This window comes from Triticum urartu, chromosome 1A (genome assembly GCF_056163025.1).
Source record: "Triticum urartu cultivar PI428250 chromosome 1A, HENAU_Tu73, whole genome shotgun sequence".
Lineage (NCBI taxonomy): Eukaryota > Viridiplantae > Streptophyta > Magnoliopsida > Poales > Poaceae > Triticum > Triticum urartu.
The window spans coordinates 18,891,292-18,919,139 of NC_141873.1; positions in this window are offsets into that span (position 1 = coordinate 18,891,292).

Consider the following 27,848-nt stretch of genomic DNA (forward strand, 5'->3'; position numbering starts at 1 on the left):
ATGTCATTATGCACAACTGTATCCTTTTGGAACAAAAAGGCTAGTGAACTGTGTGTTGTTCTAGTAAGTTCAGTTTAGCATGAATGTTTGATATTCCCATTTAAGTGCGAAGCATTCTCTTGTGTTTTCCGGTCAAAAATATAATAAATTTGTCCCCATTGACACTACCTTTATGAATCTTATCACACCTGAATTGCATTAGTAGTTTGGTACAATTGTACAGTTATCTGCTTCATTTGTACGCAATCATAGCTAATGAATTTGCCCCTTGCGCTATAAGAAAAATTATATCTGAACTTGTGTCCAACTGGAGAATGGCATTCTATTGGCTGTAGGTCAAAATTCAGAAGTTATGTTGAGAGAGATCCGTGGTTTCAGATTTATGATATTTTTGTCGTTGCTTGTTCATTTAGTAGTTGGATTCTAGAGGTTTTTATGCATTGGCTCCATTCTGCTTGAATTGTGCATGATCATACATAATGATTTTGCCCCCTTTTGCTATAAGAAAGAGGACAGCTGAACCTGTGTTCAGACTGGAGAATGATATAATCTAGCCTACAGGGATTTAGTGGATCACTGCTCAGGTTATACATGCACAAAAAAGAACATTATATTGTAGAGGAGAAGCTCCACTCACTAGTAGAAAAAGGGTCAAATGTGAAGTACATTAGTGCCGGTTTGAATTTGAGCCGGCCATTAGTGCCGGTTCCAACGGCCAGGCGAGCGGACATCATTAGTACCGGTTCGTGGGCAACCTTTAGTACCGGTTCATGCCATGAACCGGTACTAATGAGGCCAGTGCGGCTGTGGTCAGGCTGGGGCCCCCACGAAGACCTTTAGTATCGGTTCATGGCATGAATCGGTACTAGAGTTTCTTAGTAAACTGATTTTTAGTCCCACCTCACCAAGGGAGAGACAGTATGAGCGGTTTATAAGCCGTGAGTGTAGAGACAATGACGAAGAGGCGCAATACTCACCTGCACGTTGATTAGCTTCAACCTTTCGGAATAGCATAGATTGCACTGAGCTATGTGTAGTGCAGTCTACACTATTCCGAAAGGCTTGAAGCAAATTAACCAGCATTGCACCTCTTTTTTTTATTTTTAATAACTTATTTGAACTCCGGACTTCTTGTGTGTTCAGTATGCAGCATTCAAAGCGACGTCATCAATTTCCAACATGTTCTGACATCATTTGTTGTTTTTCGGTCATTTATCTAATTGTTTAGAAAGCTAAATGACCGTGAAATTGAAAATCACTACAAAAGGAATTGTGAAAATGTTGAAACTTGGCATGCTATCATCATTTCACCCGCATAGTATGTGCGAAAGAGTAGAGAGGGTCACGGCAAAAACTAGACGCACTTTGTGTACAAACTGGACAATCTCTTTTGGAGTATCAGGGTTTCGGACGAGAACTCATCTGTTACATGGGCACTTCAATGTTTTTTAAACTTATTTGAACTCCGGACTTCTTTTGTGTTCAGTATGCAGCATTCAAAGCGACGTCATCAATTTCCAACATGTTCTGACTACATTTGTTGTTTTTCAGTCATTTACCTAATTGTTTAGAGAGCTATGACCGTGAAATTGAAAATCACTACAAAATGAACTGTGAAAATGTTGAAACTTGGCATGGTATCATCATTTCACCCGCATAGCATGTGCGAAAGAGTAGAGAGGGTCAGGGCAAAAACTGGACGCACTTCGTGTACAAACTGGACAATCTCTTTTGGAGTATCAGGGTTTCGGACGAGAACTCATCTGTTACATGGGCACTTCAATGTTTTTTAAACTTATTTGAACTCCGGACTTCTTTTGCGTTTAGTATGCAGCATTCAAAGCAACGTCATCAATTTCCAACATGTTCTGACTACATTTGCTGTTTTTCAATCATTTACCTAATTGTTTAGAGAGCTAAATGATCGTGAAATTGAAAATCACTACAAAATGAACTGTGAAAATGTTGAAACTTGGCATGGTATCATCAATTCACCCGCATAGCATGTGCGAAAGAGTAGAGAGGGTCACGGCAAAAACTAGACGCACTTCGTGTACAAACTGGACAATCTCTTTTGGAGTATCAGGGTTTCGGACGAGAACTCATCTGTTACATGGGCATTTCAATGTTTTTTAAACTTATTTGAACTCCGGACTTCTTTTGCGTTCAGTATGCAGCATTCAAAGCGACGTCATCAGTTTCCAACATGTTCTGACATCATTTGCTATTTTCAGTCATTTACCTAATTGTTTAGAGAGCTAAATGACCGTGAAATTGAAAATCACTACAAAATGAACTGTGAAAATGTTGAAACTTGGCATGGTATCATCATTTCACCCGCATAGCATGTGCGAAAGAGTAGAGAGGGTCACGGCAAAAACTGGACGCACTTCATGTACAAACTGGACAATCTTTTTCGGAGTATCAGGGTTTCGGACGAGAACTCATCTGTTACACGGGCACTTCAATGTTTTTTTAACTTATTTGAACTCCGGACTTCTTTTGCATTCAGTATGCAGCATTCAAAGCGACGTCATCAACTTTCAACCATCAACTTGGCATGGTATATAAAAATAAATGAATAGAAAAAAATAAATAAAGCAGAAAAGAAAAATAGCAGAAAAGAAAAAATAGCAAAAAAGAAAAAAAACTATAGCAGAAAAGAAAAAAACTATATAAAAACTACTTAGAAATAAATAGAAGAAAATAAATATAGCAGAAAAGAAAAAAACTACTCAGAAATAAATAGAAGAAAAAATAAAGCAGAAAAGAAAAAAACTATATAAAAAAAATTTGGGGCGCTGCCCTGTGGGCCTGTTAGACCACGGGCGTGCAATTTCAGGCCCACAAGGCCCAGCAGACTCACAGGGCAGCGCGCCATAGTTAGGCCCAGAAGCCTGCTTTATAGAGGAGTTCGAAAGGGCAGCCACGGCTGGGTTTATAAACCAGTGCGGCTGCCCTTCGCCCGGCGAGGTGGGACTAAACTTTGTGCACCGCGGGTGGCAGCGCACAACCTTTAGTATCGGTTGGTGGCTCCAACCGGTACTAAAGGGTGGTCTTTAGTACCGGTTGGTGGCTCCAATCGGTACTAAAGGGTGCTCTTCCCGCCTCTTGGCCTGGCCAAAGTTGGCTTTTATTACCGGTTGGTGTCTCCAACCGGTACTAAAGGACCATCCTATACAAGAAAACACTTTAAAAAATTCAGTTTCTCATCTGCTTTTTCTCCTCTGTCCCATCGCCCGCCGCCCCCGTCACTGCCCCCGTCGCCGCCCCGTCCCTGTCCCCGTCGTCGCCGCCCCGGCCGTCCCCATCGCCGTCGCCCCAGTCGTCCCCGCCCAGTCCGTCCCCGTCCCCGTGGTCGCCGCCCCGTCCCCATCCCCGTCGTCGCCATCCCCGTCTTCACCATCCCCGTCGGCGCCGCCCGTCGCCTTGCCTCACCGGTGAGATCCTGCCCCGGCCGCCATGTCCACACACACACATTGTTTTTTAGTTTTTTAGTTATAAATTTTAGCTATAGAAATTTTTATGTTTTTTATTTATAGAAATGTTAGAAATTTTTCTGTTTTTAGTTATAGAAATATTAGAAATGTCAGTTATATATAAATGTTATAAAATTGTCTACTTTATATATTTTAGTAAGAAAATTAATAGAACTAGTTTATTTTTACTAAATTCTTAGTTGAATTAATAGAACTAGTTATTTTTAGTAAGAAAATTTAGGTATATGAGATTTGATGATCTAATCAAAATATTACTATATAGAACTACCTACTTTATTTTAGTAAGAAATTAATAGAACTAGTTTATTTTTAGTAAATTCTTAGTTGAATTAATAGAACTAGTTTATTTAGTTGAATTAATAGAACTAGTAAGTGTTTAATGTTTCACCTATATATGAACATATGTTAGATATTAATGTCAAACGTTAGATGAATTAGATATAAATTATATATTAGATATATATTTAATTTAGTTATATGAGATTTGATTATCTAATTAACATTTTATTATATATAACTAGCTACCTTATTTTTAGTAAGAAAATTAATAGAACTAGTTTAGTTGAATTAGTTGAATTAATTAGTTGAACTAGTTAGTTAAATTAGTTGAGCTACTTTATTTAGGTATATTTTTCCTAAGTGCTTAGTTGAATTAGTTCAATTAATTAGTTGAACTAGTTGATTTACCAGAATTAGTTGAATTAATAGAACTAATAAGTGTTTAATGTTTCACCTATGAACATAGGAATGTCGTCTGACGACGAACACGGTTTCATTATGTGCGAATACTGCAAAGACCAGCGCGGCCTGTGTGGCAGAAATTTTCTAGTTGATGATAGATGCTTCAGCATCAAGCTGGATGAGAACTTCGAAGTGGATACAGTAAGTCATAACGACAAGTTTTTTTTCGTAATTAAGCATGACTTATGCTTCATTTGCTTCAACTTTTAATTTTAATTTTTCACTATTCTACTAGCGTATCCCCCTCCATGCAAGAATTTTTGTCTTGGATAAGATAGGTTTCAGTCGTAACGAAACTATGGAGGTAAAAAGAGTTTACTTGAAGACCGAGCATGGTTATACCTTCAACGTCAAATTATACAATGCAGACACATACACCTATTTTGAATGCAAAACTTGGGAAGCACCATGCAAGGCTTATGCATTTGAGCCTGATATGGTTATCACCTTTGATATTCGTCCGGAAGATGATATTGAAGGTAATAGAGACATCTGGATCGATGTGCAGACGCCTCCAGTTCTACCATTATGTGAGTTTCTCAACCATATTTATGTCTTCGATATGAGATTATTTGAACCAGTTGAATAATTAATGGATCTCAATTTATATTGACAGCTTATTTCCAATCAAGCAAACATGTCCGGCGCTTGGTAGACAGGACCGTCCACTGTCCCGGGGCTGAACTAAACTGCGAGGAGATAAGTCATTATGTTTCATGGCTTGAGGATCTTGATGCTGTCAAGACAAATTTTTTATCTGCACTTAGAAATGTTAGTACTCAAAACGTGCGACCAATAGTGTTCGTACTGAACTACGGTCACATATATTTAGAGAAGATGGTAAGATTTCTACTATTTCTCCTCAGTGCGTCTTTTCATACATTATTTTTTTAAGCTAAACTTCATTGCTAAGTATGTTACTATACGATGTTCTTCAACAGGGACTCCCGATGAATTTTGTGCCTGATTGGATCGAGACTAAAGGTACCATGAATATTGTTAGCTTACGGCCAAGATATCCTACAATGCACTTTAGTGCATTCAGGATTCCTAATAGCGAGGAATGCTTAATAGTAAAAGACTGGAGCAAAATTGTGAACGATCGCATAGAAGTACTAGGGGGCAGCAATCTGAAGCGCAACCCACGATTAGGAGACAGGTTCATCTGCATGCTCCAATATGATGAATCAGGAAAGCTATACATGTTCTATGCTATTTTACCTGAGAGAGAGTAGCAGGAGTGATTAATTAGCTAGCTCATGCTCTTAGTAATTGTCCTCTCATGTCCGTGTTCTTCGTCCTGAACTTAATCTCAAAGAGTGATTTGCTTTTGTGGTGTTATGAACACTTATAATATCATTACCATGTTGAACTCGATGATATTTTGCTTCTGGTACAAGTGAATGTTTCTTCTTTAAGCTAGTGTTGGTGGTGATTAGATAGCGGTAATGACTATATGATGATTAAGTAATGGTAATGAGACGACTATTATATGATGATTTTTAGCTAGCTATGAAAACTGTTGTTGGTGATGATATATATGATGCAAGATTTTTTATATTAATATGATGATGATGATGATGAGTTATTATATCATTTATGAAAGAAACCGCAGATTAGTTTCAACTGGATGGATTCTAGCTAAGTGATCAAGTATATGCCATATCCATATTACCTCGATCACTTAATTAGGTGATCAAGTATATATAATATGGATATGACATATACTTGATGACTTAGCTAGGATCCACATGCATCCAGTCAAACTAATCTGCGGTACATTCACCTAATGATTTAACAACTCATTATAATGTAAAACAATCACTAAATTAAATTGAAAACACAAAATTAAAGTAAAAATAAAAATAAAACCAAAACACACCCAAACATTTAGTACCGGTTGGTGTTACCAACCGGTACTAATGTCCTACGTGCCCACGGAGCTGGCTCGTGCCACGTGGTTGCCCTTTAGCAACGGTTCGTGCTGAACCGGTACTAAAGGGGGGGCCTTTAGTGCCCACACTTTAGTACCGGTTACCGAACCGGCACTAAAGGGCCTTACGAACCGGTGCTATTGCCCGGTTCTGCACTAGTGACTCACCAAGACATCCATTTCATCAAGATCGGCAGCTCCAGTTTGATCTGACAAATTGACTTGGAGTTGCTTCATGTACTTTATTTTATCATCATCGTTCCAGCCGTGGAACAAGCTTGTAGGCTCGTATGCTTCCGACTCTCTTGTGACCATGTTGTTGAACTCGCGAATCATCTCCTCTTCACTCATGACATTGGCTATTGTTCTGTTAGAGATCAACCTAATGGGAGAGGAGACATAGGGTATGAAGATTATCAGTTATTGGATAACTTGCGATTTCTAAATGTTTTAGATTCAACTTGCATACATTGCAAACTCGACCAAATGTAGAAAGATAAAAATTAACTACAGGTCCATTAACTTGCACTGGCGTTAGCTTTAGTCCCTATGGTTACAAATACCCGCAATACGGTCACCAAACTTGCTCTAGGGGGTCATCTATGGTCCAAAATACGATTTTCTATACGTACGCGCTGAGCTGGCTCGAGTCAACGGCTGCCAACGGTGCGCTGACTGCCACATGCGCTTGCTCGCTCGAATACGCAGGCAACTAGGGGGGTTTTGCAAAACTGGCATTTATTAAAAGATCTCCTCCCCACACCTGGTCGCCCACCTGGTCGGATCGAGCCACCTGGTCGGGTCAGACCGAGCCACTCCCTTCCCCAACCCTAGCCCACCCGCCTCCCTCCGTCGCCGCCCTCGCCGCCGCCGCAGCAGCCATTGCCGCCGCCCTCTCTCCACCGCCACAGACATTGCCGCGGCCTCTCTCCTCATGTCATCTTCGAGCTCTGTTCGATCTGGGCTATGTGGCCGCTCCGTTGTGGTTCCTTTGATCCCGTGCCCGGATTGTGGCGAGCAGGTCAAGTTCTACCGCTCTGGCACGGACGAGCACGAGGGGTGGGTCTTCTACAGGTGCAGCAAACACCAGGTCAAGTTCCTCTACCTGTGTGGTAGATCTTTTCTTCACTGGTTCTGCATCAGATTGATGTGTAAGACTGCATTAGGGTTTTGTCAGATTGAACTTAGTTAACTGGCATTAGGTTTGTACTGCAATTGGTTGGTGGTAGTTAAGTGAAATTTGTAGTTAACTGAACTTTATAGTTAACTAAAAATGCTCTGTTTCTCTGTTTTATAGGTCACCTGTGATTTCTGACGTTGGGAGCTAGAATATGTGTAGCATCTTGTTGAACATAGGGTTCTTGTTGGTGATGCTGCTGTGGATGCAATAGGAGCAGCTGAGGATAAAAGGGAGGAGCTTGAGTGGAAGAGGACTGAAGCAATGAACACAAGAAGCATAGCTGGAAGAGGCATGGCTGGGAGAGGTGCTGGCAGAGTTGATTTTGGGTCATTTGGCACCCCTAGTGAGAAGAACTTTGCTACCAAGCAGCAAGTTGCTATGCTGCTTGGATTAGGTAGAGAAATCCTACTGCTGCTGAAGCTGGTGATGGCTGCTGTTATGGTGCTTTGTGTGTTGTGTTTCATAGTAGTCATGAAGAAGTGAGATGTACTGGAATCAGTGAGCATAGCACACTAAGTAGATCAAGTACTTTTTTTGGGTTTGGATGCATGCTTTGATGGTTGTAATGGTTGCATGTTGTGATGGTTGTAATGGATAACTGATCAAATAATATGAAGACTGGAGTTATGTACCAATGTTGTTATGTTACTTCTTTATTTAGACAGCAACACAGCATGTCTCAATTCAATTCTAATCATTTGACAACATATTACAGTTGAAAACCAAATCCATTGCACTTAAAATTCAGTTGACAGGCAAGATAAAATCAGTTGACAACCAAATCCATTTCACAACATAGTTGGTCAAATTAAGTTTACACAGGGACAAGAACAAGATAAGTTCAGTCAAAATCATTCAGCATCCCCTTAAGTTTCTTTATCTTCTCCTTGGTCTCCTCTTTGTGTTTGAATAAGTCACCTATCATGTACTCAAGCTTTCTCTTCTCTTGCTTCAATTGATCCCTCTCCTGCATGACTTGGTCCCTCTCTTTCTCTGCCTTAGCCCTGAATACCTGATGAATGTTTATTACAGATTTGTCAGTGCTCTTCTTCTTCTCAAGCTCTTCCTTCAGATAAGCCAGAGCAATTTGTGTGTTTCCTAATTGACTCATTGCCTTCTCCTTTTCAGCCACCATCTTGGCAAAATCAAGCTTGAAATGTCTCAGCTCATTCTCCATTTTTGTCTTCTCTTCCATGATCTTCAAGTTCTGTTCAGCACTCAACACATTTTCTTGTAGCCTTTGTTTTGTCTCCTCTTCATACATGCTCCATATGGTAGCTATGCTCATCTTCAATGCTTCAAGCCACTAAGGGTCTATCCATTCCACATAGGTGCATTTAGGTACTTCCTATCATCCAAAGAAACATTCAGTTAAGTGACATTATCCAGTTATTTGCAAATCTTCAGATAAAAGCCACTGTCACTGTAAATTGGTGATAAAATGGCATTATTATCTGGATTTGTACAAACCTTGTGTGCACAAGTCAGGAATCTTCTTCCACTGTCAATAGATTGAAAAGCCACATGCTTCTTGTCGTGGTTCTAACTCTGACAGTGATGTAGGGGGGTGAGTATGGAGAGGCGAGATCCTAGCTATTGGGAAGTTGTTACACGCGAGGTTTACGAGTTCAGGCCCTTCTCGGAGGAAGTAATAGGCCTACGTCTCGGAGCCCGGAGGCGGTCGACTGGATTTATACGTGTATGGATTACAGGGGTGCGAACCCTTCCTACTAAGGAGGGGGGTGGCTTATATAGAGTTCGTCGACCCCCTCCTGCCCTCAGTAATGCAGGGTTTAAAGTACATTTAAGATGGGGCGTTACTGGTAACGCCTCTAATAAAGTGCCGTAATGACCATGAAGACTACTTAACAGCTGACCGTTTGCCTACGGAGTGACTGTAGATCTTCTGGTAGTCGAGTGAATAGCTTCATGGTCGAGTGGTAGCTTCTTGGTCGAGTGTTTTGAACCTGTCGAGTGGGATGCCTTTAAGTCGATTGAAAGGTAATTACTCCCAAGGGTGTCCTAGAGTAGGACTCTTCGGTCAGGTCCGTGTCCCTACCCTAGGTACATGTCTTCATCATTAGCCCCCGAATGGATCGAGGTTGGAGTGGGGAAAGAGTTGGAGAACTTTCCGACTGGTTCTTCGGGCTATGTGAGCGCCTCGTTTCGGGACAATCGTCACGGATGGCGTTGCCAACTTTTTTCAGTCGCCTTGATCCATTCTAGGCCTTCCGTCGAGTGAATTTCTTTGTTTGTGCCATACCGAGTGCTGGCGCGATCGGGGTCTTCTGTTTTTTGGCAAGTTGTTCTGCGGCCCGCGGATGTCGCGGGATTTGGATTTTGGGAAGCGCGCGGGACGGGAGCAGCCGCAGTAATCGGAAGCGATAAAGCGGAAGTTCCTCGATCTCCGCGTCGCCTTTTTTGCCACGTACTGCGCGCGCGTCTGTTGCGGGATTTGACTGGATGGCCTGGGCCTACCGGTCAGCCACTCGGGAGCGGCCCCTTATAAGTTGCTGGATCGGGGTTTCCAGGCCGTGCGCTCTCTTCTCCTTCCTTCTTCCTCTCTCCCTCTGCCAGTCTCTCTGCTACCTCCGCTCTCACCCTAGCGCTGCGAGCCCGTGCGAGATTTCTCCGGCGACGATGGTGAAGGGCAATACCACTGCTTTGGAGCGCGCGAAGAAGGCGGCGGCGGCGGGGAAAGGGAAGAGATCTGCTCGGGGCGGATCCTCCTCCAGGACCGCCCTGCCCAAAGGCTGGATCCAGGGCGACTGGATGCCCTCGGTGCTCCGGCAAGACGATCTTGACGACATGGTCGAGGGGGGAGCCATTCCCCACGAAGTTGCGCGTCTTCCGGAGGGAGAGATTGAACCTCAACCCCGTGACGGTGAGTGTGTGCTCCTAGCCACCCACATCGACCGAGGGTTTTCTCCGCCGCCCCATCCTTTCTTCTGGAGTTTCTTGAATTTCTTCAGAGCGCAGCTCCATCACTTTACCCCCAACTCCATAGTCTATCTTGCCGCGTTCATTTCCATGTGCGAGGCCTTCCTGGGTTGCCGTCCGCACTGGGGGCTTTTCAAGCATATCTTCACTTGCCGCTCTCAGTCGGTTAAAAAGGCCAAGTCGAGTGATGAAAAGACGCAAGTGATCCAGCTGTGCAGGGGCCTGGCGATCCAGACGAGGGGGGAGAGCTGTTTTCCCTCTATCACCTTCCCGGAGTCGGTTCGCGGCTGGCAGTCGACCTGGTTCTACTGCCAGGACCAGGCGACCCCCGGACAGTCGACTGGTCTTCCTCCTTTTTCCCTCGACCGAGCCGAGAAGCCTGTCTCTCTGAAAGTCACGCCGGAGGAAAGGGCCCAGGTCAAGGTGTTGGCGGGCCGAGTGGTTGAGCTTGTCCGTGAGGGGGTGACTGGGATGGATCTGTTAGAGGTCTTCCTCCAGAGGCGCATTCAACCGCTCCAGGCGCGAGACCACCCGATGTGGCTGTATTCTGGCCTTGACGACACCACTCGGATCCACCCGGAGGAGGTCACCGATGAGATGCTGGCAGGGTGGCTGTCAAGTATCACGGGGAACAAAGACAACCCCCGAGGAGCCAGAAGGGTGATTCCACTCGACAACTCATATGAAGTGGATCAGGTATGTCTTTGTGTCAGATATCTGGCCTTCTGCGTTAGTCTTCTTTGTATAAGTCGACTGACTTTCGTCCTGTTCGTTGTCCTCCAGGCCACCACTGATATGTACTCGACGCCCAGCGGGGCACAAGGGTCGACCGAGGAAGGTGAGGGGAGCAGAGGCGAGAGCGGGGACGACCAGGTCGAGTGGGAGTCCGACGGCGAGGGAGAGGAGGGCGACGACATCTTCTCCAGTGAGGAGGAGGAGGAGGCTGAACCCTCCCGCCTGGAGGGACGGTCCAAGCTCGCCCACGATCCAGCGCAGGAACGCGGCAAGGCGGCCGCTCCCGTTGGGCAGTCGTCGAAACGCCCTCGGACTTCTTCTCCTCCGCCGACCGGGAAGGCTCCCAAGCACCCACGAACGGCGCCATCTAAGCCGCCCAAGGCCTTGCCCAAAATGAAGATAGCTGTTCCCACCATTTCGGGGTAACAACAATACTTGCTTTCCTTTGTCGACTGTGGATGGATCCTCGGTCGATTCACTGGGCCAACTGACTAACTCTCGAGATTTGCAGTGGTGCAACTTCTGAGGTCTCCGCCAGGAACGACGACCAAGAGATGGAGGACGCTGTCACCTCCAACCCTGGTACGATCACTGCCGACCTGCCTACGAGTCGACTGGAGAAGGTGTTGGTCGATTGAATGTTTTCCTTGCAGCTCCTCCTCATGTTATCGATCTCCCGGACGACGGCGACAACACACCACTGAGGGTGAAGAGGAAGAAGAAGGTGTTGGCTGGCAAGGCTCCGCAATCCACTCCCGCGCCTGAGGCTGCGGTTCAGGATGATGGCGAACCCACTCGGGCTTCCGTGACTTTCGCTGTTCCTTTGACGAGTGTTCAGCCTTCGGCGTCGGCTGCAGATCCGTCTTCGCTTTTTGCTGCGTACCCCGTCCCTGAGGACCAAGCGGCTGCTGCGAAGGAGGCTGTACGCCAGGCTGGAGTCATGATGGAGCAGGTAAAGGTGGCTCGGGAGGCTTGCCAGGCGGCTTACGACGCAAGCTCGGCTCTTCAGAGCAATGTCCAGGTCAGTCGACTTCAACACTTGGTCTGTTTTGGTATGTTCTTTGAAGAATCTCTTTTCCGAAGGTCTTTAAGTTTGTACACCCACTGGGTGTTTTGCCAATTCTTGGATGAGTGGGGGCACGCTAATTGCACCCACTGGGTGTAGTCCCCGAGACTACGGTCGACTGCTGGCAGTCGACTGGAGTCTTTTTAAATTGAGTCGTAGTTGAGTTTCTTCGCTCTGTCTAATCGGGTCGTGCCGAATGGAACCTCGTCGACTGCGGGCAGTCGACGTCTTTTCTCTTCTTTTTACTGTGGGGGCACGCTAAGTGCACCCACTGGGTGTAGCCCCCGAGGCTACTGTCGAATGTTTTGCTTCGGCTGTAGTCTTAGAAACTCTGTTATTGTCTCTTAACTGCTCGGAAGCAGCTTGTCTTGGACTCGACTTTCACGGAACGGTCGAGTGGGATAGGAACCGGTGGGGGCACGCTAAGTGCACCCACTGGGTGTAGTCCCCGAGACTATGGTGGACTGCTGGCAGTCGACCATAGTCTTAGTATTAACTGCCTTTGTTGCTTTTTCCTTTTTACTGAAACTGTAACTCCTCCTCTTTGACTTCAGAAATCTTGTGATCTTGGAACCCGCTTGGCTGACTTGGAGAAGCAGCAAATTCAAATGAACCTTGATCTAGAGCTGGCCAGGACAGAGCTGCAGAATGTCAGAGACGGCGCCGCAGGTAAGACACTTTTGTCGACTGGTTGGTTTTTAGGCTTGAGTATCTTTTCGCTTGCTCCGACTCAATCGTCATTTTTTGCAGAAAAACTGAAAGAAGCTCTGGCGAAGAAGGATCGGGACTTGGCTGCTGCCCGTAAGGAGGCTGATGATAAGACCGCTCTGGCCGCGCAGAAGCTGGCTTCGGTCGACCAATTAGAAGGGGAGAACACCAAGTTGAAGACCGCTCTGAAGGAAGCCAACAGGGAGTGTTCGCGTTGGAAGAAGGAGCACCTCACCCTGAGCGAGAAGCTGGAAGGCCTCGCTCGCGGGAGAAACGACCTGGAGAGCTACTTGGGGAGCCTCGCCAAGAAGTTGTACCTTAAGCTTGAAGGTGCACATTCAGTTCTGACTGGTCTTTGAGTCGACTCATTCTGTGAAAATTGTCTTATCCTTGAATCTTGTATACAGAGCTTTGCCAGAATTTTGAAGAGAAGACCAATCGAGTGGAGCCGAGCTTGGACCCTGTTAACTCTCTTGTGAAGGACGAGGCCGCAATGAACGTGCTCCGTCTGGAGTCTCGTGTTGACGGCGTCGTGGATTACTTAGCTCGACTGAAGGTTGCCATGACGCGGATCGACTCGACACTTTGGCCAGAATCTACCCTCCAGAACGATCTCGAGTCTCTGATGACTCGACTCAATGGAATCTCTGACCGAGTGCAGGAGTGGAAGAAGTCTTCAGCTCGGTGTGGCGCTGACGTGGCTCTGTCCCTGATCCGCGTCCATTGTAAGGAGGTGCAGGAGGAGAAGCTGGCCGCCATCCAAGTCGCTAACACGAGGAAGCACAACTTCCAAGACTTCATGGAGACATTTATTGCTGCTGCCACCCGCATCGCAGATGGGATCGACTTGGATGAGTTCGTGGCCCCTGCCAGTCCTCCTCCTCCTGAGGAATGAAAAAACTTGCCTTGGAATGCCGAGTGTATTTTGTAAACCGTTAAACTCTGCCTTAAATTTGCCTCGGAATGCCGAGTGGAAGTGTAACAGTTAAACTCTGCCGAGCCGGGGGCTTCGAGTACTTTGACCTGAGGTTTCTAGGACCTTTTAGGCTTTATCCGTAATTGGTTTGTCGTTGAATCTCTTTGTGGATGACCCGTCGAGTGGGATTTGATATTCACTCGAAGTAACTTTGTGTCTGTGGTGCAGCTCCGAAGGAGAAGGTGGCAGTCGACCTGCCCCTCGTCGTCCTTGGGACACGAGAAATGTTTTCACACTTAGGCGAGCGCTGGGCTGCAGCTAAGTCTCCGAGCGGGAGGTTTGCTCTCGCTCGGTAGGGTTTTAAACTTAGGCGAGTGCTGACCGCAGCTAAGTCTCTTCGTAGGAGAGCTTAGGCGAGTGCTGGACTGCAGCTAAGCCCCCGAGTGGGAGGATCGCTCTCCACTCGGTAGGATTTTTCAAACTTAGGCGAGTGCTGACCGCAGCTAAGTCTCTTCGTAGGAGAGCTTAGGCGAGTGCTGGACTGCAGCTAAGCCCCCGAGTGGGAGGATCGCTCTCCACTCGGTAGGATTTTTCAAACTTAGGCGAGTGCGGACTGCAGCTAAGTCCCTTCGTAGGAGGCCTTAGGCGAGTGCTGGACTGCAGCTAAGCCCCCGAGTGGGAGGATCGCTCTCCACTCGGTAGGATTTCTCAAACTTAGGCGAGTGCTGACTGCAGCTAAGTCTCTTCGTAGGAGAACTTAGGCGAGTGCTGGACTGCAGCTAAGCCCCTGAGTGGGAGGATCGCTCTCCACTCGGTAGGATTTTTCAAACTTAGGCGAGTGCGGACTGCAGCTAAGTCCCTTCGTAGGAGGCCTTAGGCGAGTGCTGGACTGCAGCTAAGCCCCCAAGTGGGAGGATCGCTCTCCACTCGGTAGGATTTCTCAAACTTAGGCGAGTGCTGACTGCAGCTAAATCTCTTCGTAGGAGAACTTAGGCGAGTGCTGGACTGCAGCTAAGCCCCCGAGTGGGAGGTTTGCTCTCCACTCGGTAGGATTTTTCAAACTTAGGCGAGTGCTCACTGCAGCTAAGTCTCTTCGTAGGAGAACTTAGGCGAGTGCTGGACTGCAGCTAAGCCCCCGAGTGGGAGGTTTGCTCTCCACTCGGTAGGATTTTTCAAACTTAGGCGAGTGCTCACTGCAGCTAAGTCTCTTCGTAGGAGAACTTAGGCGAGTGCTGGACTGCAGCTAAGCCCCCGAGTGGGAGGTTTGCTCTCCACTCGGTAGGATTTTTCAAACTTAGGCGAGTGCTGACTGCAGCTAAGTCTCTTCGTAGGAGAACTTAGGCGAGTGCTGGACTGCAGCTAAGCCCCCGGGTGGGAGGTTTGCTCTCCACTCGGTAGGATTTTTCAAACTTAGGCGAGACGGATTCGCAGCTAAGTCACCCACTGGGGGATTTCGTACGTAAACAAAAGTGACAACAATTAATGGAACACTCTTGCCTTCGATAAAAACGAACTGCGGGAATTTTTCTTATTACATCTCGTGCAAGATTGAGCTCAAGTGTAAAAGGGGCGGAGTAGTTCCGCATTCCAAGCTCGAGGCTCGTCGATCTGGCGATCAACATTGAAGAGGTGATACGCTCCATTGTGGAGGACTCTGGTGATGATGAAGGGGCCTTCCCAAGTAGGAGCAAGCTTGTGTGGTTTCTGTTGATCCACTCAGAGGACCAAATCCCCTTCTTGGAAGGCTCGACTCTTCACATGCCGGGCATGGAATCGACGCAATTCTTGCTGATAAATGGTCGATCTGATCATGGCCATCTCTCTTTCTTCTTCCAGGAGGTCTACTGCATCTTGCCGAGCCTGTTCTGCTTCATCTTCGGTGTAAAGCTCGACTCGGGGAGCGTTGTGAAGGAGATCACTTGGCAGAACGGCTTCGGCTCCATAAACAAGAAAGAATGGGGTTCTTCCAGTCGACCGGTTAGGGGTGGTCCTTAATCCCCACAGAACTGACGGAAGTTCATCGACCCAGGCACCTGCTGCGTGTTTGAGATCACGCATTAGCCGAGGCTTTAGTCCTTTGAGGATCAGACCATTTGCTCTTTCAGCTTGTCCATTCGACTGGGGATGGGCGACTGACGCATAGTCGACACGAGTGCCTTGAGAGGCGCAAAAGGCTCTGAACTGGTCTGAATCGAAGTTTGACCCATTGTCAGTGATGATGCTGTGAGGGACTCCATATCTGAATGTTAGTCCTCTGACGAAACTAATAGCAGTGCCAGCATCGAGGTTCTTGATGGGTTTAGCTTCAATCCACTTGGTAAACTTGTCGACTGCCACAAGCACATGGGTGAAACCGCTGACCATGTCCAGTCCCCAGACAGCGAAGGGCCAGACGAGTGGAATGGTCTTCAGGGCTGATGCGGGCTTGTGGGACATGTTGGAGTAGAACTGACACCCCTCACACTTGTCAACTGTCTCCTTTGCCATCTCATTTGCTCTTGGCCAGTAAAATCCCGCCCGGTATGCTTTGGCCACAATGGTTCGGGAGGACGCATGGTGATCGCAGGTCCCTGAATGGATCTCATCAAGGATCATCTGACCTTCTTCCGGAGTTATGCACTTCTGACCGATTCCAGTCGCGCTTTCTCTGTACAACTGCCCCTTTATGATTGTAAAGGCCTTGGATCGGCGGACGATCTGTCGAGCCTCTTCCTCGTCCTCTGGGAACTCTTTCCTTAGGATATATGCGATGTATGGTATCGTCCAGTCGGGAGTGATGGCCAAGACTTCCATGATCAGGTCGACCATAGCGGGAACTTCGACTTCAGTCGGATCTGTGGCACTTTTCGGTTGTGGGGCTTCTTCTGTAAAAGGATCCTCCTGGACTGACGGCGAGCGGATGTGCTCCAAAAACACATTGCTGGGAATGGCTTCTCTCTTGGAGCCTATCTTTGCTAGATCATCGGCTGCTTGATTTTTGAGTCGGGGGATGTGATGAAGCTCTAACCCCTCGAATTTCTTTTCTAGCTTTCTCACTGCATTGCAATAACCAGTCATAGCTGGACTTCTGACGTCCCACTCCTTCATCACCTGATTAACCACCAAATCTGAGTCACCATAGACCATGAGGCGACGGACGCCGAGTGAAATGGCCATGCGCAACCCATACAAAAGTGCTTCATACTCTGCTTCATTGTTGGAGGAATCGAAGTGAATCTGGAGAACATATCTGAGCTTATCTCCTCGGGGGGAGACTAGAACTACCCCAGCACCGGAACCATTCAGCAACTTAGATCCGTCGAAAAACATGGTCCAGTGCTCCGAGTGAACTTGAGTCGGAAGTTGCTGTTCAATCCACTCGGCGATGAAATCTGCGATTGCTTGGGACTTGATGGCCTTCTTTGCTTCGAACTTGATATCTAAGGGAAGGAGTTCAATCGCCCACTTGGCCACTCGACCAGTCGCGTCTCTGTTATGCAGAATCTCTGACAGTGGGGCATCGCTGACGACTGTAATGGAATGGTCAGAGAAGTAGTGTGCAACTTTCTTCGTGGTCATGTAAATCCCATATACAAGCTTCTGGTAGTGAGGGTATCTTTGTTTTGAAGGGGTCAAAACTTCAGACAGATAATAGACTGGGCGCTGAACTTTGAAGGCCTTTCCTTCTTCTTCCCGCTCAACCATGAGTACTGTACTGACAACTTGTCCCGTGGCCGCAATGTACAGCAGCAGAGGCTCTTTGCTGATTGGGGCAGCGAGCACCGGCTGGGTGGAGAGCAGAGCTTTGAGTTCTGCAAACGCTGCGTCAGCTTCTGGAGTCCACTCGAACTTGTCAGACTTCTTCATCAGTCGGTAGAGAGGCAACGCCTTTTCACCGAGACGAGAAATGAATCGACTTAAAGCGGCCAAGCAGCCTGTAAGCTTTTGGACATCGTGCACGCGTACAGGGCGCTTCATCCGGAGTATGGTGCCAATTTTCTTAGGATTGGCGTCGATCCCTCGTTCGGAAATGAGAAAACCGAGTAGCTTTCTGCCTGGAACTCCGAATGTGCACTTTGATGGATTGAGCTTGATATCATACCTCCTGAGGTTGGCAAAGGTTTCGGCAAGGTCAGCTCGCAGGTCGGAACCTTTGCGTGACTTGACCACAATATCATCCATGTATGCCTCCACATTCTGACTGATTTGAGTGAGTAAACACTTCTGAATCATTCTCATGAACGTGGCTCCGGCGTTCTTGAGGCCGAACGGCATAGTGACATAACAAAAGCATCCGAATGGGGTGATGAAAGCTGTTTTGATTTCGTCGGGTCCATACAGACGGATCTGATGGTATCCGGAATAAGCATCTAGAAAAGACAACCTCTCGCACCCCGCAGTTGAGTCGACTATTTGATCGATGCGGGGGAGAGGAAAATGATCCTTTCGGCAGGCCCGATTGATATGTTTGAAATCAATGCACATGCGAAGAGACTTGTCCTTCTTGGGGACCATGACGACATTGGCGAGCCACTCGGAATGGTAAATTTCTCGGATGAACTCTGCTGCTAAAAGCCGAGCCACCTCCTCGCCAATGGCTTGCTTCTTCTGGACGGCGGACCATCGAAGATGTTCCTTCACAGGCTTGAATTTTGGGTCGACCCGTAGACGGTGCTCAGCCAGCCCCCTGGGAACTCCAGGCATGTCGGAGGGTTTCCATGCGAAGATGTCCCAATTCTCACGGAGGAGCTGGATGAGCGTTTCCTCCTATTTGGAGTCGAGCGTCGTTGAGATATGAGTCGGGGCAGCATCAAGGTCGGTCGGGTGAATGTGGACTGTCTTCGTTTCACCAGTCGATTGAAAAGCTGACTCCGAAGCGGGCTTCTTGGCCCGTAGCAATTCACTTCGATCGGCAGTCTTTTGGTACTCTTGCAGCTCGACCACTGCCATCTGAGCATCTGCAATCTTTGAGCCCTTCTGAAAGCACTCTTCCGCCTTCTTCCGATTGCCTGTGACAGTGATCACACCTTTGGGGCCAGGCATCTTCAGTTTGAGGTACACGTAACATGGCCGGGCCATGAAGCGTGCGTAAGCTGGCCTGCCCAAAATGGCGTGATAAGCACTTTGGAAGTCCACGACCTCGAATGTCAACTTTTCCTTGCGGTAATTCTTTGAATCACCGAAAACCACATCAAGAGCGATCTGGCCGAGTGATTGGGCTTTCTTCCCAGGAATGACTCCGTGGAAACTCATGTTACTGGTGCTGAGTCTGGACATCGGAATGCCCATTCCTTTCAATGTTTCAGCATACAGTATGTTCAGGCCACTGCCTCCATCCATCAGGACTTTAGTCAGTCGAGTGCCTTCAACAATTGGGTCGACCACCAAAGCTTGCCTCCCAGGGGTGGCAATGTGCGTCGGGTGATCAGACTGGTCGAATGTGATGGCAGTCTGTGACCACTTCAGGTAACTGGGTGTTGCCGGGGCAACCATGTTCACCTCTCGGTTAATGACTTTCAGTCGACTTTTGCTCTCGACATCGGCAAAAATCATCAGGGTGGAATTGACTTGGGGGTATCCATCGTCGCTGTCTTCCTTGTCCTCGACCCTTTCCGACTCTTTTTCCTTATCCTTGGACTGCTTTCCTTGGAACTGCTGGATCAGGAGTCGGCACTGTCGAGTGGTATGCTTTGGGTAAATAAAATTACCCTCTTCATCCTTCTTGGTGTGGATGTGACATGGCAGATCCAAAACATCATTTCCGTCTTAATCCTTGACTTTTTTGGGCTTCCAGGTGCCCTTGGGTTTTCCCTTGAAGTTTCCCTGGGCTACGGCCAGGGCCTCCCCAGGAGCGGCTGGTTCGGCCTTCCGCTTTTGCTTCCGACTGGAATTGCCTCCAGTTTCCTGGGCGACTGCTTTCTGCTTGCCACTCCGGAGTCGATCTTCGTCTTCTCCGTTAGCATACTTGGTGGCAATCTCCATCATCTGATTCAGAGACATCTCTCCAGTTCGACCGAACTTCAGATTCAACTCTCTGTATTTAACACCTTCCTTGAAGGTACAAACTGCTTGATGGTCCGGCACATTCTCAACCGAGTGATGCAGCGTGATCCACCTCTGGATGTATTCCCTCAGAGTTTCATTCGGCTTCTGCACACAAGACCGTAACTCTGTAAGGCCTGCAGGTCGCTTGCATGTTCCTTCAAAGGTTGTGATAAACACTCGGGAGAGGTCCTCCCAAGTGTAAATGCTGCTGGGTGCCAACTGATTTAGCCATGCTCTGGCCGAGCCCTCTAACATGAGAGGCAAATGCTTCATGGCCACCTCGTCATTGCCACCGCCAATCTGTACAGCCACTCGGTAATCTTTGAGCCAGGTGTCAGGCTTAGATTCACCGGTGAACTTGCCGATTCCGGTCGCCAACCTGAAATTGGGAGGTATCACTGCGGCTCTGATGGCTCGACTGAAACACTCTGGCCCTGATGCATGTACTCTGCTGCTGGCAGGCGCATCTCTGTTGTGGCCTTCCCGATGAGCTCTGTTCCTGTCAACCAAACCTTGAACGAGGATGGATCTCGCATCAAAGCCTGGGTCTCTGGGGTCGACTGGAATCCTCTGCCCAACACTATGAGGGCGTCTGTCATCTTGCCGTCGAGGCGCATATGACCCACTCCTCGGGGGAGGGGTTGGCACTCGACGTCGATCATCACGGTCGAATCGGTGATCATACTGCTCATTCCTCCTGTACTGACCATGCTGGCCACCACGTCCTTCACGCCTCGGGGGCGATCTCGGGCTGTGAGCTGACTCGACTGTATCGGTTGCGACGGACCGACTGTGGATCCTATTCCGCGACTGAGAGACAGCGGAATTCTGGTCTCCCGCCGCCCGGAGCAATGCTCTGATCTGTAACAAGCCCCTGCCAGCCTCCGGCTGGGAGGGCTGAATCGATTCTGCTATACGGGCCGCGGCGGCCAGATTCTGAACTGGGGTTCGATATACCTGCGTCGGCGGGAAGAGCTGGCGTCGACTAGACTCGGGAGCCTGCTGACGCGCTTGCTCGTCGAGTGCTCGCTGGAGATTCTCCAGTCGAGTGCGCTCGGCCAAGTTGGCCAAACGCGCATCCTCCAAGGCCCGGGCCTCGGGGGTCTCTCCGACGATGGGAGTGTGAAGCGCGTCTATGTTCTGGCGGCGAAGCTCCTCTCGCTGCAATTGTTGGAAATATGCCCTAGAGGCAATAATAAATTGATTATTATTATATTTCCTTGTTCATGATAATCGTTTATTATCCATGCTATAATTGTATTGATAGGAAACTCAGATACATGTGTGGATACATAGACAACACCATGTCCCTAGTAAGCCTCTAGTTGACTAGCTCGTTGATCAATAGATGGTTACGGTTTCCTGACCATGGACATTGAATGTCATTGATAACGGGATCACATCATTAGGAGAATGATGTGATGGACAAGACCCAATCCTAAGCATAGCACTAGATCGTGTAGTTCATATGCTATAGCTTTTCTAATGTCAAGTATCATTTCCTTAGACCATGAGATTGTGCAACTCCCGGATACCGTAGGAATGCTTTGGGTGTATCAAATGTCACAACGTAACTGGGTGACTATAAAGGTGCATTACAGGTATCTTTGAAAGTGTCTGTTGGGTTGGCACGAATCAAGACTGGGATTTGTCACTCCGTGTAAGCAGAGAGGTATCTCTGGGCCCACTCGGTAGGACATCATCATATGCGCAATGTGACCAAGGAGTTGATCACGGGATGATGTGTTAGGGAACGAGTAAAGAGACTTGCCGGTAACGAGATTGAACTAGGTATCGGTATACCGACGATCGAATCTCGGGCAAGTAACATACCGATAGACAAAGGGAATTGTATACGGGATTGATTAAGTCCTTGACATCGTGGTTCATCCGATGAGATTATCGTGGAACATGTGGGAGCCAACATGGGTATCCAGATCCCGCTGTTGGTTATTGACCGGAGAACGTCTCGGTCATGTCTGCATGTCTCCCGAACCCGTAGGGTCTACACACTTAAGGTTCGGTGACGCTAGGGTTATAGAGATATTAGTATGCGGTAACCCGAAAGTTGTTCGGAGTCCCGGATGAGATCCCGGACGTCACGGGGAGTTCCGGAATGGTCCGGAGGTAAAGAATTATATATAGGAAGTGCTATTTCGGCCATCGGGACAAGTTTCGGGGTCACCGGTATTGTACCGGGACCACCGGAAGGGTCCCGGGGGTCCACCGGGTGGGGCCACCTGCCCCGGGGGGCCACATGGGCTGTAGGGGGTGTGCCTTGGCCTATATGGGCCAAGGGCACCAGCCCCAAGAGGCCCATGCGCCAAGAGATGGGAAAAGGGGAGAGTCCTATAAGGGGAAGGCACCTCCGAGGTGCCTTGGGGAGGATGGACTCCTCCCCACCCTTGGCCGCACCCTTCCTTGGAGGAAGGGACAAGGGCTGCGCCTCCCCCTCTCCCTTGGCCCTATATATAGTGGGTAAAAAGGAGGAGCAAACCAATCTAAGGCCTGGCGCCTCCCTCTCCCTCCCGTGACACATCTTCCTCCTCCCGCAGCGCTTAGCGAAGCCCTGTTGGAATCCCGCTACTTCCACCACGCCGTCGTGCTGCTGGATCTCCATCAACCTCTCCCTCCTCCTTGCTGGATCAAGGCGTGGGAGACGTCTCCGTTCCGTACGTGTGTTGAACGCGGAGGTGCCGTCCGTTCGGCGCTAGGATCATCGGTGATTTGAATCACGACGAGTACGACTCCATCAACCCCGTTCTCTTGAACGCTTCCGCGCGCGATCTACAAGGGTATGTAGATCCACTCCTCCCTCGTGGCTAGATGACTCCATAGATTGATCTTGGTGAAACGTAGGAAAATTTTGAATTTATGCTACGTTCCCCAACAGTGGCATCATGAGCTAGGTCTATGCGTAGTTTCTATGCACGAGTAGAACACAAAGTAGTTGTGGGCGTTGATTTTGTTCAATATGCTTGCCGTTACTAGTCTTATCTTGATTCGGCGGCATCGTGGGATGAAGCGGCCCGGACCAACCTTACACGTACTCTTATGTGAGACCGGTTCCACCGACAAACATGCACTAGTTGCATAAGGTGGCTGGCGGGTGTCTGTCTCTCCCACTTTAGTCAGATCGGATTCGATGAAAAGGGTCCTTATGAAGGGTAAATAGCAATTGGCATATCACGTTGTGGTCTTTGCGTAGGTAAGAAACGTTCTTGCTAGAAACCCATAGCAGCCACGTAAAACATGCAAACAACAATTAGAGGACGTCTAACTTGTTTTTGCAGGGTATGCTATGTGATGTGATATGGCCAAAGGATGTGATGAATGATATATGTGATGTATGAGATTGATCATGTTCTTGTAATAGGAATCACGACTTGCATGTCGATGAGTATGACAACCGGCAGGAGCCATAGGAGTTGTCTTTATTTATTTATGACTTGCGTGTCAACATAAACGTCATGTAATTACTTTACTTTATTGCTAACCGTTAGCTGTAGTAGTAGAAGTAATAGATGACGTGACAACTTCATGGAGACACGATGATGGAGATCATGATGATGGAGATCATGGTGTCATGCCGGTGACGAGATGATCATGGAGCCCCAAGATGGAGATCAAAGGAGCTATATGATATTGGCCATATCATGTCACTACTATTTGATTGCATGTGATGTTTTTCATGTTTATACATCTTATTTGCTTAGAACGACGGTAGTAAATAAGATGATCCCTTACAACAATTTCAAGAAGTGTTCTCCCCTAACTGTGCACCGTTGCGACAGTTCGCTGTTTCAAAACACCACGTGATGATCGGGTGTTTTATTCAGACGTTCACATACAACGGGTGTTGACGAGCCTAGCATGTACAGACATGGCCTCGGAACACATGCAAAACACTTAGGGTTAACTTGACGAGCCTAGCATGTACAGACATGGCCTCGGAACACAGTAGACCGAAAGGTCGAGCATGAGTCGTATAGAAGATACGATCAACATGAAGATGTTCACCGATGTTGACTAGTCCGTCTCACGTGATGATCGGACACGGCCTAGTTGACTCAGATCATGTAATCACTTAGATGACTAGAGGGATGTCTATCTGAGTGGGAGTTCATAAGATGAACTTAATTATCCTGAACATAGTCAAAAGGATTTTGCAAATTATGTCGTAGCTCGCGCTTTAGTTCTACTGTTTAGATATGTTCCTAGAGAAAATTTAGTTGAAAGTTGATAGTAGCAATTATGCGGACTAGGTCTGTAAACTGAGGATTGTCCTCATTGCTTCATAGAAGGCTTATGTCCTTAATGCACCGCTCAGTGTGCTGAACCTCGAACGTTGTCTGTGAATGTTGCGAACATCTGACATACACGTTTTGATGACTGCATGATAGTTCAGTGCGTAATGCTAAATGATTTAGAATTGAGGCACCAAAGACGTTTTTGAAACATCGCAGAACATATGAGATGTTCCAAGGACTGAAATTGGGATTTCAGGCTCGTGCCCACGTCAAGAGGTATAAGACCTACGACGATTTTCTTAGCCTGCAAACTAAGGAGAAAAGCTCAATTGTTGAGCTTGTGCTCAGATTGTCTGAGTACAACAATCATTTGAATCGAGTGGGAGTTGATCTTCCAGATGAAATAGTGATGGTTCTCCGAAGTCATTACCACCAAGCTGCTTGAGCTTCGTGATGAACTATAACATATCAGGGACATATATGATGATCCTTGAGATATTCGTGATGTTTGACACCACGAAAGTAGAAATCAAGAAGGAGCATCAATTGTTGATGGTCAGTGAGACCACTAGTTTCAAGAAGGGCAAGGGCAAGAAGGGATACTTCATGAAACGGCAATTCAGCTGCTGCTCTAGTGAAGAAACCCAAGGTTGAACCCAAACCCGAGACTAAGTGCTTCTGTAATAAGGGGAACAAACCACTGGAGCAGAATTACCCTAGATACTTGGTAGATGAGAAGGCTGACAAGGTCGATAGAAGTATATTGGATATAATTGTGTTGATGTGTACTTTACTAGTACTCCTAGTAGCACCAGGGTATTAGATACCGGTTCGGTTGCTAAGTGTTAGTAACTCGAAATAAAAGCTACGGAATAAATGGAGACTAGCTAAAGGTGAGCTGACGATATGTGTTGGAAGTGTTTCCAATGTTGATATGATCAAGCATCGCAAGCTCCCTCTACCATCGAGTTTGGTGTTTGCGTTGAGCATAGACATGATTGGATTATGTCTATCGCAATACGGTTATTCATTTAAAGAGAATAATGGTTACTCTGTTTATTTGAATAATACCTTCAATGGTCTTACACCTGAAATGAATGGTTTATCGAATCTCGATCGTAGTGATACACATGTTCATGCCAAAAGATAGTAATGATAGTACCACCTACTTGTGGCACTTCCACGTAAGTCATATCGGTATAAAACGCATGAAGAAGCTCCATGTTGATGGATCTTTGGACTCACTCATTTTTGAAAAGTTTGAGACATGCGAACCATGTCTATTGGTGTGTATGCATGAAGAAAACTCCATGCAAATGGACCGTTTGGACTCACTTGATTTTGAATCACTTGAGGCATGCAAATCATACCACATGGGCAAGATGACTGAAAGCCTCGGTTTCAGTAAAATGGAACTAGAAAGCAACCTGTTGGAAGTAATACATTTTGATGTGTGCAATCCAATGAGTGCTGAGGCATGTAGTGGATATCGTTATGTTTTTACTTCACAGATGATTTGAGTAAATGTTGAGTATATTTACTTGATGAATCACGAGTCTGAATTATTGAAAGGTTCAAGTAATTTCAGTGTGAAGTTGAAAGATCGTCGTGACAAGAGGATAAAAGATCTATGATATGATCATAGAGATGAATATCTGGATTACGAGTTTGGCACAGAATTAAGACATTGTGGAAATTGTTTCACAACTAATACAGCCTGGAACACCATAGTGTGATGGTGTGTCCGAACATCATAACTGCACCCTATGGATATGATGCATACCGTGATGTCTCTTATCGAATTACCACAATAGTTTATGGGTTAAAGCATTAAAGACAACCACATTCACTTTAAATAGGGCACCACGTAATTCCGATGAGATGACACCGTATGAACTATGGTTTAGAGAAACCTAAGCTGTCATTTCTTAAAAGTTTGGGGCTGCGATGCTTATGTGAAAAAGTTTCAGGCTGATAAGCTCGAACCCGAAGCGGATAAATGCATCTTCACAGGACACCCAAAACAGTTGGGTATACCTCCTGTCTCAGATTCGAAAGCAATAAGGGATTGTTTCTAGAATCGGGTCCTTTCTCGAGGAAAAGTTTCTCTTGAAAGAATTGAGTGGGAGGATGGTGGAGACTTGATGAGGTTATTGAACCGTCTCTTCAACTAGTGTATGGCAGGGCACAGGAAGTTGTTCCTGTGGCACCTACACCAATTGAAGTGGAAGCTTATGATATTGATCATGAGACTTCGGATCAAGTCACTCCCAAACCTCGTGGGATGACAAGGATGCATACTACTTCAGAGTGGTACGTAATCCTATCTTGGAAGTCATGTTGCTAGACAACAATGAACCTACGAGCTATGGAGAAGCGATGGTGGGCCTGGATTCCGATAAATGGCTTGAGGCCATATAATCCGAGAGAGGATCCATATATGAAAACAAAGTGTAGACTTTGGAAGAACTACTTGATGGTCGTAAGGCTGTTAGGTACATATGGATTTTAAAAGGAAGACGGACAATGATGGTAAATGTCACCATTAAGAAATCTCGACTTGTCGTTAAGAAGTTTCCGACAAGTTCAAGGAGTTGACTACGGTGAGACTTCCTCACTCGTAGCGATGCTAAGAGTCTGTTGGAATTATATTAGCGATTACTGAATTATTTATGAAATCTTGCAGATAGGATGTCAAAACATTGTTTCCTTGACGATTTTCTTGAGGAAAGGTTGTATGTGATACAACCGAAAGGTTTTGTCAATCCTGAAAAGATGCTAATAAGGATGCAAAGCTCCAGCAATCCTTCTGAGGACTGGAGTAAGCATCTCGGAGTTGGAATGTATGCTTTGATGATGATCAAAGATTTTGGGTTTATACAAAGTTTATGAGAAACTTGTATTTCCAAAGAAGTGAGTGGGAGCACTATAGAATTTCTGATGAGTATATGTTATGGATCAGAAATGACGTAGAATTTCTGGAAAGCATATAGGGTTATTTGGAAAGTGTTTTCAATGGAAAACCGGGATTAAGCTACTTGAGCATTGAGCATCAAGATCTATAAGGATAGATCAAAACGCTTAATGGTACATTCAAATGAGCACATACCTTGACATGATCTTGAAGTTGTTCAAGATGGATGAGTCAAAGAAGGAGTTCTTGCCTGAGTTGTAAGGTATGAAGTTAAGACTTAAAGCTCGACCACGGCAGAATAGAGAGAAAGGACCAAGGTCGGCCCCTATGCTTAAAACATAGGCTCTACAGTATGCTATGCTGTGTACCGCACCTGAAATGTGCCTTGCCATGAGTCAGTCAAGGGGTACAAGAGTGATCCAAGAATGGATCACAGGACAGCGGTCAAAGTTATCCTTAGTAACTAGTGGACTAAGGAATTTTCTCGATTATGGAGGTGGTAAAAGAGTTCGTCGTAAAGGGTTACGTCGATGCAAGCTTAACACCTATCCGGATAGCTCTGAGTAGAGATACCGGATGCATATAATGGAGCAACAATTTAGAATAGCTCCAAGTAGAACAGTTATTTGGAATAGCTCCAAATAGAGCGTGGTAGCTACATCTAGGAGATGACATAGAGATTTGTAAAGCACACACGGATCTGAAAGGTTCGGACCCGTTGACTAAAACCTCTCTCACAAGCAACATGATCAAACCTAAAACTCATTGAGTGTTAATCACATAGTGATGTGAACTAGACTACTGACTCTAGTAAACTCTTGGGTGTTAGTCACATGGCGATGTGACCTGTGAGTGTTCATCACATGGCGATGTGAACTAGATTATTGACTCTAGTGCAAGTGGGAGACTGTTGGAAATATGCCCTAGAGGCAATAATAAAT